Raw genomic sequence first — 15640 nt, forward strand, 5'->3', positions numbered from 1 at the left:
AATTGGTGCACAAATTATCATCACTCACAGATCAGTGCTGTCGCTCTCTATGCACAGTTCGCGCGATTGCAAAGTGAAAGCAAAAAAACAAGCGCAAATTCAAACGCGATTTCAATATGTCACATATTGACAGTGGCTCACTGATGCCAATGACATAATTACCCAGCTACATTTCTGAAAGAATGCAAAAGCATTGACATATATTTTTCCTTCCTAAAATAGCCCGACGGGCAGGGCAGAGATAGATTTTGGTAGCCCGACTGAAAAAACCGCTAGCCCCGGGACGTTGGGCTAGCGATATTGCGAGCCCTGTATCTGATTGAGGAATCACTCATCTTTGGAAAAGAGAGTTTATTACAGAGAAATGTCTCTTTCCAAAATAAAAGCTATACTATCCGCTTCTTCTGGGCTATATTCTCAGCAGCATATTAAACATATAAGGAGAATCATGTGCTAACAGCTGTCTAAATGACTCGGCTAAAGTTAGTAGCATGCTTGCTTGTTTTTTTTTCTGCTTCCACTTGTCTTTGCACTAGGATGATGTCGGCGTAAATGTGCAGTCATATTCGTTGTGTTCCCACTAGTGCTTTCAGGTTAATCTCGTTGAAATGACCTTAACGCCACAACACGGCAAATCTCCGTTAACGAGCTACCGCCGATCGCCCCGTGCATGGGGCTAGACGGCCAACACGTTAACGAGCTAACTGCGCTAACACACTAGTTCCCACCCATGTAATTGAGCATTGCATGGCACATCCAACATACTGTTTTACTTTAGTCCATGACTCGCTTACCTTCAGGGTCATACGTCACATGAAAACCAAAATAATTCCAAACGCCAGATCTGAATGAGAGTGGGGGAGGTCCATCTTGCAAGGAGAGCTTAACTTCTGTCTTGCTAGCTTGCCCTGCGCTCTTCCTTCTGACGATGCTGTCTGTGTTGAGCGCTCAGTGAATCTGCGTTCGACTACTCCGCCTAGGCTGCACTGTCGAGCCTAGGCGGAGTAGTCGAACGCAGATTCACTGAGCGCTCAACACAGACAGCATCGTCAGAAGGAAAGTTGATAAAATAAATTACAAATGTTGTATTGTTCGATACATATGCGTACCGAACCGAAAGCACTGTATCGAACGGTTCAATATCGATACGAATATCGTTGCACCCCTAATATATATACATATATATATGTATATGTATTTAACAGACATATATATATATATGTGTATATATACATATATATATATCTGTTAAATGTGTGGCTGCATTTCTCAGCAACCCGACTACGAGTGAGCAGAAGCTGCTTTCTGACACTGTGATGAGGACACGAGGGTATCTTGTGTATGTTGCACAGCATTCAGTTTTGATTGTTGGATGTCATGCTGCAGTGATGGCAGGGTGATCGCTCCCAGTGGCTGTATAAATAAATAAAAGGAACCAATTCTTCCTAAAAGACCAGAAATACACAGCTGTAGAGTGCAAGCATAGACTCTGTGCAGTAATGCAGGGAGACGTTTGCTTCTTGGCTGGTGACCCTCTCCTGATGACTGATGGTAGAAAATGAAATGCTGTCACTAAGGACAGTGTGGGTGGAGACGGTCTGTGTGTCGTCTACAGTCAGCTGTGAGCAGTGCTTTTAATGATAAAGTACCTCTCCATGCTCCGTTGGCCTATAAACTGTTCCATAATGGCGTTGTTAACATATTCCAAATGTTATCATCTGACACTATTTCAAATGTTAGATTGTCAGTTATGTTGAATAAGTTTATGTGTTGTCAGGTCTTTGGTTTCATCTTCATACATCAGGCTATGAGCTCGCTCAGGCAAACTTGAACTGTACTGTGTCATTCACACTGTTGCGTATCACTCCCCTCGTTAGAGACACACTCCCACAATTTAGCATCCTATTTTTAGATGCAAAACCAAAAACAAACAACTCATCTCTATGAAATGTCATTATTGCTTTCTCAGCTTGTGCAGAACCTGTAGGCGACGCTTATTCATTACTTCCCAGTTTCTTGTCCCCAGAGCTGTGGGTGGTAATGACCCAGATGACAAACTGATGGAATAAATTGATCATTTCAAATCTGATAAAAGTGATTTGTCTGTTTTCATAATAACTGATCAAGGGGCAATGAAGTTCAAAATCCCAAGAATATCCTTTCCAAAGGTGGTTTCACGTATTGTGCCAGTCAGACTAATGATTGTACTGTGTTTCACTGAGTGACTTCTATGACAAGCTGTACCACAGCAACACTTCCTTTTACTTGTTCTTCCAGTTTACAATGATTTCATACTGAAAACTGCACTTTTACTGTACTCGTATCTTATAAGGCTGAGAACCGTCATTACTTCTTTCCTGCCAAATATTTGTCTGTAAAATAAAGACAGCACTTGTCCTCTGTTACCAACGTAGGCGTTAAACCTTATTATGAACCTGTACTCTATTCATCTGCTGGGAATGATGGTACTGAAAGTAGAGCTGAAATCTATGAATAGCATTCTGACATGTGTCACCTGACACTCACGGTGAGTCAGTGCAGCATGGAGAGACGTACTGATGTTGACCTGTTGTCCCTCCATCCAAACAGGTTTTACTCCAGAGTGGCTCTCAGTGAAGATTCGATGTGGCTTAGCACCAGCCTTTCAAAGCACTTACTCACAGTGGGTGTGAGAGCCACAAGTAATGTGGCCTTTGGGAGCAGACAGGCACAATGGTGTGGGTGTGACCTCTCACTGCCACAGTGCACGGACCCGTTTAAGGATAGTCCACGGTGACAGTGAGAGGTTAAGATCCTCCAGAAGCTGATTGCTGCCCAGGACGAATACTGCAACATTTCCTGTGCAAACACCAAATGTTGTGTTGTCATTGGTTGTTTGTGTTGCTGTGCTGCTTCATTTCAAAGCAGGTGATTGAGCTTCACTGTTGCTATTGATAGCATCTATAGCTTATATATGATGGGGTCCCCTCCCTGGAATGACTGTGAAGCTTCAGCCTGAGTCTACCTTTGCATCTGTGGTGGCTCTCCTCAGGCTGGACCTGGCAACGTGAAGGCCGACATCCCTGGAGCTCGTGGATTGTTTGAGAAGTATCACATGTGCTAAATAGTGACACTGTTATATAAAAACAAGGCAGTGGCAGTGTAATCCTCGATGGCACACACACAGTTACAACAATGACAACCATGAACAGATCAAAGTGTGAGTGCTGTGATGAGTGGTGTCTGTCTGTTTCTGCACCAGTTAGCATTAGAGTAAACACACAGCCCCTCCTCTACTCTTTGCAGAGTCTGTGTTTCTGTCTCCACAGTGAGCTGTGCCGACCGGTAGAACAATAGTTTGTTGAGAATGCTAGTACAAAGCCAGGTTGATGATGATCGTTATTAAGGAGTCCCACATGGATTTCTGTGCCACCATGATCAGCTGTACCTGGTTTGTATTCTGGCTCTGCAACCCTGCTTCTGCTTCGTGCGCTCCACCACCTCCCGTCTTCAGCTCATTGCGGTGATCACCTGTCCTGTGTAGTTTCTCCTCTGGGATGCATTCGTATGAAAAGGTCAGAGGTGAATCTACCACGCAGCAAGAAGCTCAAGTCTTTAGTAGTTCTTCAGTGTGGAGTGTGGTGCAGAGGTTTCTCATAGAGGGCTATTTTCACCCTCTCAGAGTTAATTCTTTGTTGTGCTTGGACTTTTCTTTCAGTTTTCTTCAAGCAGGGTCAGAAGCCCTGCAAGGCTTTCTGCCAAACAGCATTCAGAGGGAGAAAGATCACTTTAAGTGTTTGCTGTGCACCTCACGCATCGCAGAGGACACAGGGTCTAGCAACCAAGTGAGTTCTGTATGAATGAACTTGCAGATCATGGATTTCAAGATGTAGGTGATATTCTAATGGACTGACAGACTGGAGCTTATACATGCTTGTGTTCAAAGATTTAACACTCATGAATTCATACATTTCCTTTAATGTGTGTGAAGTGTGCACGCTCTGTTAAAACGGCAGTTGTAACAAGTGTCACCCTGCAGGTTTTTGGCACTAAAAACGACGTGATTTTCACAGTGAATGTTGGGACTTATTATATATAACCAACTAGAAATGATCCATGTATGTACTGAATCAGAGTGCACCAAATGATTATCAGATTTTGTCATTTGGTCAGAGGCCAAATCATCAGGAGCCTGCTCGAGTGGAAAAAATTCCACAGAGTGTTCAGTGGGAACCAGCAGAGCCTCCTGAGGAGACACTGCATAAATGCGACATCTTCTTATTGGTCATGGTTACACTCCCACACATTGCCCCACAGGTCTAACACACCCAGGCCAACAATCAGGTGTACGCAAAGCAGGAACTTACTGTTCAATTCAATTCAGTGTTATTTATACAGCACCAAATCACAACAACAGTCACCTCAAGGTGCTTTATATTGTAAGGTAGACCCTCCGATAATACGCGTGCGGACTGTGGCCTTGATTTATATGTTTTTATATGTTATGTATATGTTATTTCTACTTTCTACTCTACGTGTAAATACCCCCAATGCCACACTTAATGGCCAGCCATGAGGCTTCCATCAGATCTACTGGTCAAATCAGATTTGGGTCGATTAGAGGCTGTATGTAGGCCAAAGCCTCGACTGACCAGTGTTTATCCCCTTATTGGATATAGTTTAGTAATATTGTCAGAGGCCAGCCACCTGGATGACCAAGCCACTTTCTGTTAGTGGACACTTGATGCAGCAGTGTCCAGACTGTATGCACCTCCATCAGATTAGTTAAAATCAGTTGGCAGGAAAGAGAGAGGGCAAGCGAACAGTTTGGTGGCAAGGTGTTTTTTTTCTGGGGGTTTCTTGGTGCTCAGGTGCCTCATGACCAGCTCCTGCACGGCCTCTTAGATGGTTCTAGGCATGATAGGTTGGACCAGGCTGCTGCCGCCAATTGGGTTAGAGGATTTTTTTCAGGATCTGGGTTTGCCTGCATGCCTGGTCTGGAGCACTTCACTTTGGATCCAACATGCCCTTGCAGTGAGACACAGCGGGCACCGATGCGGCATGAAAGAGTACTGTTGGCAGCTGTGCACACGTCTTAAATAAAGAAACGTGCTTTGCTACAGACTACCCGGTGAATGCACTTCAGACACCTCTCAGAGTTGCTTCTTGACTTTTGCTGCACAAACTAGTGCGGCTGCTTGTGCTGCTCGGTCCCTGTGTGTATCTGTTGGTCCTCGCATGCTACTGCATAAATAAAGAATATGCAAATGTGCAGCAGCTGAGTCAATCAACTCCACCTGGCACTGTTCCCTGACCTACTGAACCCCACCCGTACTCTTACAGCTGCACTGAAACCACACTCTCCTCCCCATAGGGATGATCTGATATCCTCGTGTCGGTGTTGTTCCCACATCATCATAATAAATGTTGTTCCAGGTTCAACATTGCAAGTGACCAATCACATTGTTGTGACGTCCCCCTTTTGTGCCTTTGAAAAATACCGCCTTAAAAAATCCACTTCACTTGCGAGAAGAGAAACCGCTTCTGTCCGCCGATCCAAGACCTTGAATTCTTTGCATTTCAGGATACTTTCCTTTCATAAACGTTAAGCATTATACATATTGTCCTTACAGACGCGCTTTCTCTTCTCGCAAGTGAAGTCGACTTTTTGAAGGCGTTTGTTTTTTTCGAGGTTGCGGATGACGTCAGCAGAAGGTGATTGGTCACTTGCAATGTTGAACCTGGAACAACATTATTTGTGATGACGAGGGAACAACACCAACACGAGGTCATCAGATCGTCCTCCACATAGTGACATACTTTGTATTGATGAAATGACAACTCTTTCAGGTATGTGAGGGCAATCATTTTCACTGAGGCAGGTGTTGCTGAGAAGGTTTTGAGTACTTAGCTGTGGGTCGTGATCACATGTATAACATGGTGAGTACAATGGACCCCTCTTAAGGCCCAGATAATAGTGCTAATACTCCAAATGTCCTCAGCTAAACTCGCTGGAACCACCCAGGTCTGGTCATTGCTGTTGTTGTTTTGCCTATTCTTCTTTGCCATGTTCACTCTGTCTTCACATCTCTTCTTCTCCTTGGTATTTTTTTCAGAGTACCAGAAAATGAAAAGCTTTAGCTGAATGACTTTATTTGCCTTTTTGCCGTTGGTCCGAATTATCAGTTTCCTTAAAATGAGTGTAGCAGTGGTGGCTTTGTGAGCAACACTGTCTTGGCCTACGGCCAACAGACTGCTGGTAAATATATTTAAATCAGTGCTAAGCTGCTTAAAATGATTATAGTTCACTCATAGCTAGTTTATAGAAATTTGAAGCTATCCCAGGCTGCCAAACTCAGTTACATGGATAAAATAAATATAGCATTTATCATTTTACAGTTTCAGGTGAACAAAGCAGAGGCTGGTGAGCTTCTGTGACACACTGAGCCCCTGTCCACTGTGTCTGTTTCTCCCAGTTTAAAACACATGCCGCATTCTTCTTAAGCTCATGATACTGCCATGTTTATGGGTGGTTACTGCGATGCATTAAATCTTTACACTGCTTCATCCTGCCCTTGGCTTAAAATAGGAAGTCTCTGCAAATCAGTTATGTATATATCTGTAATTAGCTGAGATGCTGACTGAGGCTGAGCTGGAGGTGACCTAATATTGACCGAGACTTCCTGTTCCTGCTGTACCAGAACACGCCGAGGACATAAGTGACCAGATCCGTTCCCTGTGTCACTGCAGCAGTAATATGAGACACACGTCTCATGGAACTCATCTCTCCCTGTGATTTGTCCTACGCTTTAGTAACTGTGTCCTCAGAGCTGCATCCTTCTGCCACGATGACTAATCACTGAAATATATTTACACTTTTCAGTTTTCTGCCTTTTGCAGACTCACCTGTGAAAAACACTTTGAGTGACACACACACACACACACACACATGCACGCACGCACACACACACACACACACACACACGCACGCACACACACACACACACACACGCACGCACACACACACTCACACACACACATGCACGCACGCACACACACACACACACACACACACACACACACACGCACACACACACACACACACACACACACACACACACACATGCACGCACGCGCAAGCATGCACGCACACACACACACACACACACATGCACGCACGCACACACACACACACACACGCACGCACACACACACTCACACACACACACACACACACTCGCACACACACACACACACACACACACACACACACACACACACACACACATGTATATATAGGTCCCAGGTCCCAACATTCAAAGTTTGGAAGCCAAATCATGGTTTCCAAACGTAGCGTGAAAAACTTCCTGTGCCCAGTGATCGTCGTTTGTGCAGACACTTTAATATCACAGCATAATACTCCTGCTGCAACTTTGTTTGCTCTGACTGTCTGTGGTCGTCCACTGAGGGCCTCACTGTGATCAGCCAAAGAAAGCTGCCTCTGATATAGTCTTTGAAGTGTGATCTGTTTGTTCTGTTGAAGAAATGACTTAATGTGCTATTTCTCATGGTTTGCTGTGATAGCATGTCTATGAAGCACTCCAGTATATACAGTGGGTCTACTAAGGTAAGCTGACTGTCAGCCACTGAGAGATAAACAAGTACAACAAAGGGTCAAACACTCCAGGTAGGCAAGTCTGATTTCAGTACTCTAACCACAAACAATAGTATGTTAAAACCAATGGATTTAGAAAATAGTGGGTCTTCATCAGTTCTCATATTTGTGTAAAACAGGTGACCTTAATAACCCACTGGTCTCTCTGGCAGTACTACATTTAGCCATAACTCAACTAAAAGTAGTAAATTGAAAATGTAATATCCAGTACTTTGAATAACAAAGTAATCACAATGTTCCACAGGCAGCTGAGCACGAAGCAAAGCTTGGTATCTATAGTATTGCTAGAGCAGTGTTCAATCTCCTGAAAGCAATCTCTTTCTGTCTGAGCCGTCCAGATGTCTCTATCTTTCCTCCCACTGCCTGGGAGACAAGTGTTTGGAGACCACTTCTGTATATATTGTAGGTAAAAGCCTCTGATTGAGAATGGCAGCAAAGCCTCTACCAGTCAATAACTCATTTGGAAGGGGTTATGAATTAGAATGATCTTGCTTAGGGGAAGGTAGACTCCAGCCCATATCCTGCCCGGAGTTGCTGAAGAAACTGGAATAATAATCCTGCAGGAAAATCGATGGCAGAATGCCTGCCACAGGGACAAATACCAGCACACGCCCCTTTCCACACCACATAACTCTTATCTGCCGATCGGCCGAATATCTGCTGATATGCTATAAATCCAATTCTCAGAGATGTTATATTAAAATTTCAGGACATTTAAATTAGCCTGTGGATGGAGAACGATGGCTTCCCTCTCACAGGGGCTGGGATTATATGTCAATGATGTCCTCAGTGCCAGGAAGTTTTTTTCCTTTGCTTTCAGTTTGAATGACGTGTAACTGATATTAGGAGAACCTGGTTTCCGTGTTTTCCAGCAGTTTGTGTGTGCTTGCTTGTTTTTGAAGAGTCTGTTTTTTCTGAACTTTGGAGCACAGTGGTTGGTCCAATAACTCAGCAGCCCTTAAATGCACATGCAGATAATAACGAGACAAAATGCAGAAAGAACAGCAGCAAAACTCAGCAGGAGTCAGTGACAGCAACGCTGATTCAGCTGGAAACAGAAGGAATAACATGACACTGAAGCTGAGCTTTAATGGGTTGCAAAGCTGCTTGCAGAGCTAGCAACAACTACTGCTAGGCTGAAGCTTCGTATTTGCATATGAGAATTACCAGAGAAGAGTCTCAGCCTAGCCATCAGTTGGCCACCAACACTGGATAGTTCGTGTCTTTCATGAACGCTTTGGTTTTACTCAATGTTGACTTTGAAATTCAGTCCCTGTGTAGTTTAGAGAGATGTGCTGTTTGACTTCAAAATGTCCTGTTACTACATTTACTATGCAAGCTGACAAATGGTGCTAAAGAATGATGCTGGATCAAATATGTCATAACTTGAGAATAACAGCGTTTATACCATAAAAGAACCAAACACCGCAATCACAGTTGGGTGTGATTACGGTGTTTGCACCTGGTCGAACGAACCACACCAAGGTTCAACCCATCCAACCCTCAATTTGTGCTTTCAAGAACAATCTGCACCTCGACTGCTGCACAGCTCTCTGAGTAACCTTCAATGCAAAACTAAGAAATGTTTCTAGTGAACCTCACATGCACATGTGTTTCATAGACTTACATGAATGTCATCGATAACTTCTATCTACCTTTGTGTAGCTGTATAGATCCCTGCACATCCATAAGTTATTAATAAATGGACTGGTATGCAGCACTTTTCAACTCTGAGCACTCAAAGCGCTTTACACAACTTATAGATTCACCCAAGTTCTTTTTTTTCACACTCCAATTGACGCATTGGAGTATGAGGGCAAGCATCTGGAGACTGGAGAAATCTGGGATCGAACCACCAACCTTACGGTTACATAGGTGACCCGCTCTACCATCTGAGCTACAACCAGGGAGTAACATAGCCTTCCTGCTGCTTGTTAAATGGCAGCCAGGATGGTGCAGCAGAAAGAAAATGCAAGCTCCAGGTGTGATGGTGAATCTCTTTCTTAGTGTTTATCTGGTCGTGTTTGTTTAGATCACTCCTGTCTGAGTAACATTTACTCAAACTAGTTACCTGCAGCTTTAGGGAATCACTGAAGCCCTTTTTTCACAGGGACCTGTTGTGCTAACTTACAGCACCGTACTTTTATTCATGGATTTAACTAGAGCAGCTTTGCATAATTCAGAATGCAGTATAATCCATGTTTGTCTTGTCCCGATCGCTGTCCCTCAGTATATCCACTGTTAGCTCTCATCCCCCTGTCTTTAAGTCAGCTTTCTTTTGACTGGATGCTGATTACAAAGAGGTTTTAAAAGCAGGCAGGGGGAGCTCTTGTGGTTACAGCTTTACTGTGAGATGTGCTTGAGTTGACCACATCGTGGATATCATTCACGTTTACACCTTATAAAGTAGAAACTGTCTGAGCATTTACAGCAGTCTGAAGCTTGATCACTTTCACAGACCTGATTAGTTACAATTTTAGTCATATTCAACATGAGCATTCACTATTATAAAAGCCCCTACACAAGAAAAAGAAGAAGAAGCCCATTCTTTTAGCAGGAACCAGGAACTGGAACGGAGTGATATACTGTCACAACGCTGTGTGAGGCAGGACAGGACTGAGGCAGACTCACAGGTAAAAGTCAAAAACACAGCTTTATTATTAGATTTACAAACTACAAAACCAAACTGGAAGGAAACTAAACTAACAGGTAGAACACACAGCCGGAGAAACGAAGGAGAACACGACAAGGAACAGAGCGAGGTGCAGACATCAAATACTTACAAGGGAAAAGGAGAGAAGAGGCAACAGGTGGGAACACAGCCGAACATAATCTAAATGACGAGACGGGGAGGCAAAACTGAACAAGATGCACACAGGACGAGAGACTGTCAGAATAAAACAGGAAGCACACGAAACACACTGATAAATACAAGGAGCGAGAGAGACCCACAGAGACATGAATGGGAACAATAACCACGGAGACAGAGACAAGACTAGAGACCTGATGGACGACACGAGCAGGCACAAATAACTGACACAGAAGATGCTGAGGAGGACATAGAGACAAGACCGACAGACTGGACACAACAGGGAGCTAAATAAAACAAGAAACCTGTGTCAAAGACCCGGGACCATGACACATACTTCAAATATGTGTGTAAGAAGCAGTGGCTGCTGTCGGGCTACTATTATCAGTGAGAGAATATTAGAGTGGAATGACTGTGTGTTAGATAGAGGTTGACTGGTAAAGCCTTGCATTGTATTTTTAGATAACTAGAAGTCTGCTCCCTTGTAATGCTCCATGCAGTCCTTTGCCCAGTCAGGTCACTGTGGCACCACCTCATTCAAAAACATGAGCAGACAGTTGCTCTCAGGGTGGATGTGTCTCATAGTGGGCTGACTGGAGAGTAAAGAAACACTTCATGCATTTCTTGGAACTGCTGTGACATCACAGCTGTGAGGATAACTGGTGGTAACTGGGTGTTTTATCTGTACTTTTAGTGTGTGTACTGTATCTTGCTCTGTAACTCTGATTCTCCTGATCTTTCCTCGCAACTCAGTAGGGAAATCTGTACATCCCTATTGCCTCACTGCAACTGTCTTTGATTTCCCAAGACATGTTGGTCAGGTCTCATTGCTTTCAGACAACAATCTCTACCTCAGTAACCTAAAGGGGAGTGAAGGGAAACAAGTGCACACAGAAGTGTGTCAAAAAGAGCGAGAGACAGGATCGGGGGAAGACGGTTAGGTGGGAAACATTTGCTGGAAAATATGACGAGAGAGGAGAGAGCAAATAAATAAACGATGTGTTATTTGAAATAAACATGACTGTAAATGGCAGTGAGCATAGAAACCTTACACAGCTCTCATAAGCCTGTCGGGATGCTGAGACTGCTTCCCTTGGCCAATTGTCTGGAATTTAAAGGTTAAAAAAATCTTCATACTGGATCTACTTTCTAAAGTGATAATGTGCCATACGGTCATTAAAAGGTTCTGTCGGTTTGTGAGATCCTCCATAAATCCTAGCAGAGCAATGTAACAAGACCAAAGGCTGCAGAGGTTGGTCAGTAATCCCTCTCTCATCGGATTTTAACACATTGTTCGGGTTCAAATACAGCATCTATGTTAATGCAAACTAACCCAGTCTGCAAAGCTAGTTCACGATGTTTCCTTAGTTTCCACTGCTATGCTCCTGTGAAGGCGATGACACAGGTGGAGCACTTTTCCATCTGAGACAACACATCTATCTCTGACACCGAGGGAGTCTGTGGATGTTTCCCTGCAGCAGCCAGCATGTCAGCATGTTACGAGCTGGGAGTAAGGAGCTGCTCTTTTTCTTCATCCCCCACACGCACACACGCACACACGCACACACGCACTCACATCACACGCACACACGCGCGCACACACATCATACGCACGAACACGTGCACACACACACACATCACACACACACATCACACGCACACACACACGCACACACACACACTCACACGCACACACACACACACACACACCACGCACACACACACGCACACACACACACTCACACGCACACACACACGCACACACACACACACACACCACACACACACGCGCACACGCACACACACACACACACACACACACACACACACACACACACACAGCCTCGTGTTGTTGGGCTCCACATTGCTTGGATAAGATTTAAACAGGGTCAGTGTGAGCTCAGGACGTTTCTATGATGAAACGGTGAACACATGTTTCATCAGTAGGACAACCCTGGACTTTAACAATGCTGCTTCCATGCTTACTTATTCACTTCTTGCAGCAACATGATAACCTTTGATATTCATTCCATGTATTCAAGTTTCATTACATATATTTGGGTTTCATTCAGACGTTTATTCTAATACATCTAAATGACAGATTTTAATTTGGTGAGATTTTACAAAGTTTAGAAGGAAGTGTGAAAGTAAAAGATCACCTGACATGTACACTTCAAAGAACTGCCAATGAAACACATATTATAGCTTCATAGTTTTCCTCCTTATTTATCCACATATGTTGGACGAACACAGTACAGTCACATGTCAGATGGCTAGTATGAGTGCTTATATTAAGCAACACAACTTTGAAAAAGCGAATCTATCTTGGATAACTTTCTTTATCAGCCACATGCTGTCTCATATCACGCGAACAGCTTCCTCTACCCTCTGTGCACACTCCTGTGCTGCACGTTCATCCACCAGCATCACTTCAAAGGCTTCTCACCGGTTTTCCCATAACCTTTAGAGGCAAAAGAGGAAGTGCTGTTGGAAGTGCCGCTCTGCTCCTGACTTTCATTCAGGCACCAGTTTGTTATTTCCTGAGTGATTGATGTGTATATGTTCTGCAGGTCAGCTGAGCGTGCCATATTCGCCAGATAAGCAAATTTAAGCATGTAACCGATGAGTTAAATCAAGAGGGGCTTTTCAGTTGTAAAGTATATGTAGAAGGTCTAGTCTAACAAGCAAGTGGGTCATTTCCCTGTGGCTTTACAATTACCTTAATTGAAAAAGCTGGACATGGATTGAAACTGGCAGTCTAATTAATGGAGTCTTTCACACGCCTCTATGGAAACCTTTATTCACTCTAACACTTACACCCATGGGTGGCCCCGTGCTAAGTTTGGTGCTGCTGTTGTACACTTGACACCAGCGCATTTATTTTTACCCACCTCGCTGATGGTATGATTGCTGTCTCACAGAAATCAAAGGCACATCTGAGTTCAGATCCTTTTTGCTGTGTGGCAGTAGTGACAACACGTTCGACTATCTCTAACGAATCAGGTTAGAATGAACATGAACATCTGTGTGCTGTGTCCCATTTTTCCTGATATGTAATCCTATGTCAGTTTGAATGGGACTAGCTTTGATATGAGGACTCATGAGCTCTTTCTTTACTTCATCTTTATTTCATCTGTCCAAAGAAATTCTTTCCGCCCCCTGATTGCAGACTTTGACGACAAAAACTCGACCTCTTCAAAATATTTTCCTCAACTTTTTTCTTAACTAAACAATGAACATGATGATCATGCCCTTTAGCTGTCTCTTTCAGGTTTCACACTCTTCATCCTAATGATGGCTTGTTTTACCTGCACATCTTCTTTGACCTCACATTTGGCAGGGTGGCTGCTGTGTTTCTTCGGATTACTCCTCACCCCCCACCCACCCCTGTGGCTTGTCATGTCTTCACAATGTTGTGCTGTGGACATTTATGTGCTTTTTTTGTGCAAAGGAGTTTTTTTTGTTTCCTGTTCTCATGCTGTCCTACCATGGAAGCACAGCATGAGTAGGGGTCTCTTTTTTCCTCTCGTACTTTCCCCACTGTAGTGTACATTTCAATGTTTTTCTCTGATTCTACCAATCTCCGACCTGTATCCCCATGTAATGTTTGTGCTATATGTGTATGGTCGGGGGGGGGGTCCCATTTCACTGCAGGGCAACCTGCATGTGACGAATAAAGCTTTGATTGATTGATTGATTGATTGATTCACACATTTGTGTGAAACAAATAAAATAAGTAAATAAATATTAAATACACGTAAAGAAAACAAAACACTAAATGAACAGGGTTTATTAAGGTTTTTTAAATAAAAAAATATAATATTCCCCATATTATTTTTCATTCTAAATAACTTATCAATGACATTGTTGAATGTTATCACATACAGTCAGTTTTGTAGGTGCTACCCACGGATGCTGAGAATCTACATGCTCTTTGTCTACACACTGAGCTCACTCTGGACTCAGATACTGTTGTTTCCGTTTCTTTAGCTGAACTTTCTTGCCTTAGTGGTGCAGGATTACGACGCTGGAGGTATATTTACCTGGAGGTAAATATATTTCCTTAGACTGAAAGATGAGAGCAGGACAGTGTGCAGATATCGTGCAGGTTGTGCGAACCTGCTGGGTTAGAACAATTCTGATTCTCTAACATAAGTGTGGTTGTAAGAACAAAACAGGGTGGTATGCGTGTTTCATAAAGTGAATGGCAGTTTAGCATATGTCCTGATTTTTTGGTGAGGGTAAATTTTCACACCGTTATTTGTGATTGAGCCCATTAATACGGTGGCCCTGAGAGGCCAAACGGACTGCAACTTCAGAAAACACTTGCAAAAAGAAAAATGCTGCAAAAAGAAAAATGCTGCAAAAGCACACACAACACAACGGAAATGTTTCTGGGGAGACAATAACCGGACGGACCAGTTGCACGAACCAAAACATGTATGTATGGCTGTATCCCAATTCAGGGTCTGCAGCCTTAAAGTATGCAGCCTCAACGTCCCTCAAGGGCCGCGTACTCAAAGACCGCTGAGGCCGGAAGTGCGAGGCTTGTGAAATGGGACGGTCTAGCCTCCGTTGCGCTGCCCAGGTTGCCTAGCAACCATGATACTAACAGCTGGAAACGTTTCATACAGCTTTGTTTGACAGAAATGAAGAAGAACATATTTTGTACATTTGTTTCTACATGAGCTCTGTGTGATGTGATAAGTATCTGAGGCTGAGACCACAGGACTGTAAACATGATTGTTGGGCTTCATTTCTGTGCTGAACAGTCATTTAAGATTAGCTAGTAAATAACAATTAGCTGATGTTGTTCATGAGACTAAAGTCATCTCACTTTGGTAATGTAAATATAATATGGCCAATATTATATTAATCATTATTAGTTATTACAGCAGTGAACATGAACTCTGTGCCAAACACTGAGCTTCAGTAAAGATTCAAGTTGCATTTATTTATATTTCCTGTCACCTTAAATCTTCACTTAAAGACAAGTATCTGTGACAGTGTATATACAGATGTATTATATATATAAGAGACAAATATTGTTCTTTTAATATGTTGGCATTACTAAATTTGGCTCAATGCTTAAATATTCCTTTATTGGGTGAGAAAATCAGACCATGTCATAACTGCTGTAAGTCACACAGAATAGATATCAGAGCCTTAAACAGGCT

At 43.2% G+C, this 15640-nt stretch overlaps 1 protein-coding gene and 1 long non-coding RNA gene across 5 annotated transcripts in view; both read left to right on the forward strand.

Annotated features, from left to right (window-relative positions):
* The window catches only part of LOC120719346 (glutamate receptor ionotropic, kainate 2), a 330887-nt gene that overhangs the window by 17734 nt on the left and 297513 nt on the right, over positions 1-15640 (forward strand). The gene's annotated exons all lie outside the window — the stretch shown is intronic.
* The window catches only part of LOC120719349, a 42495-nt gene continuing 28009 nt past the window's right edge, over positions 1155-15640 (forward strand). Inside the window, exon 1 of the long non-coding RNA XR_005692665.1 lies at positions 1155-4662. This is a non-coding gene — a long non-coding RNA (uncharacterized LOC120719349). The remainder of the gene's footprint in view (positions 4663-15640) is intronic.

This window comes from Simochromis diagramma, unplaced genomic scaffold (assembly GCF_900408965.1).
Source record: "Simochromis diagramma unplaced genomic scaffold, fSimDia1.1 OVJJ01000313.1, whole genome shotgun sequence".
NCBI classification, from domain to species: Eukaryota; Metazoa; Chordata; class Actinopteri; order Cichliformes; family Cichlidae; genus Simochromis; species Simochromis diagramma.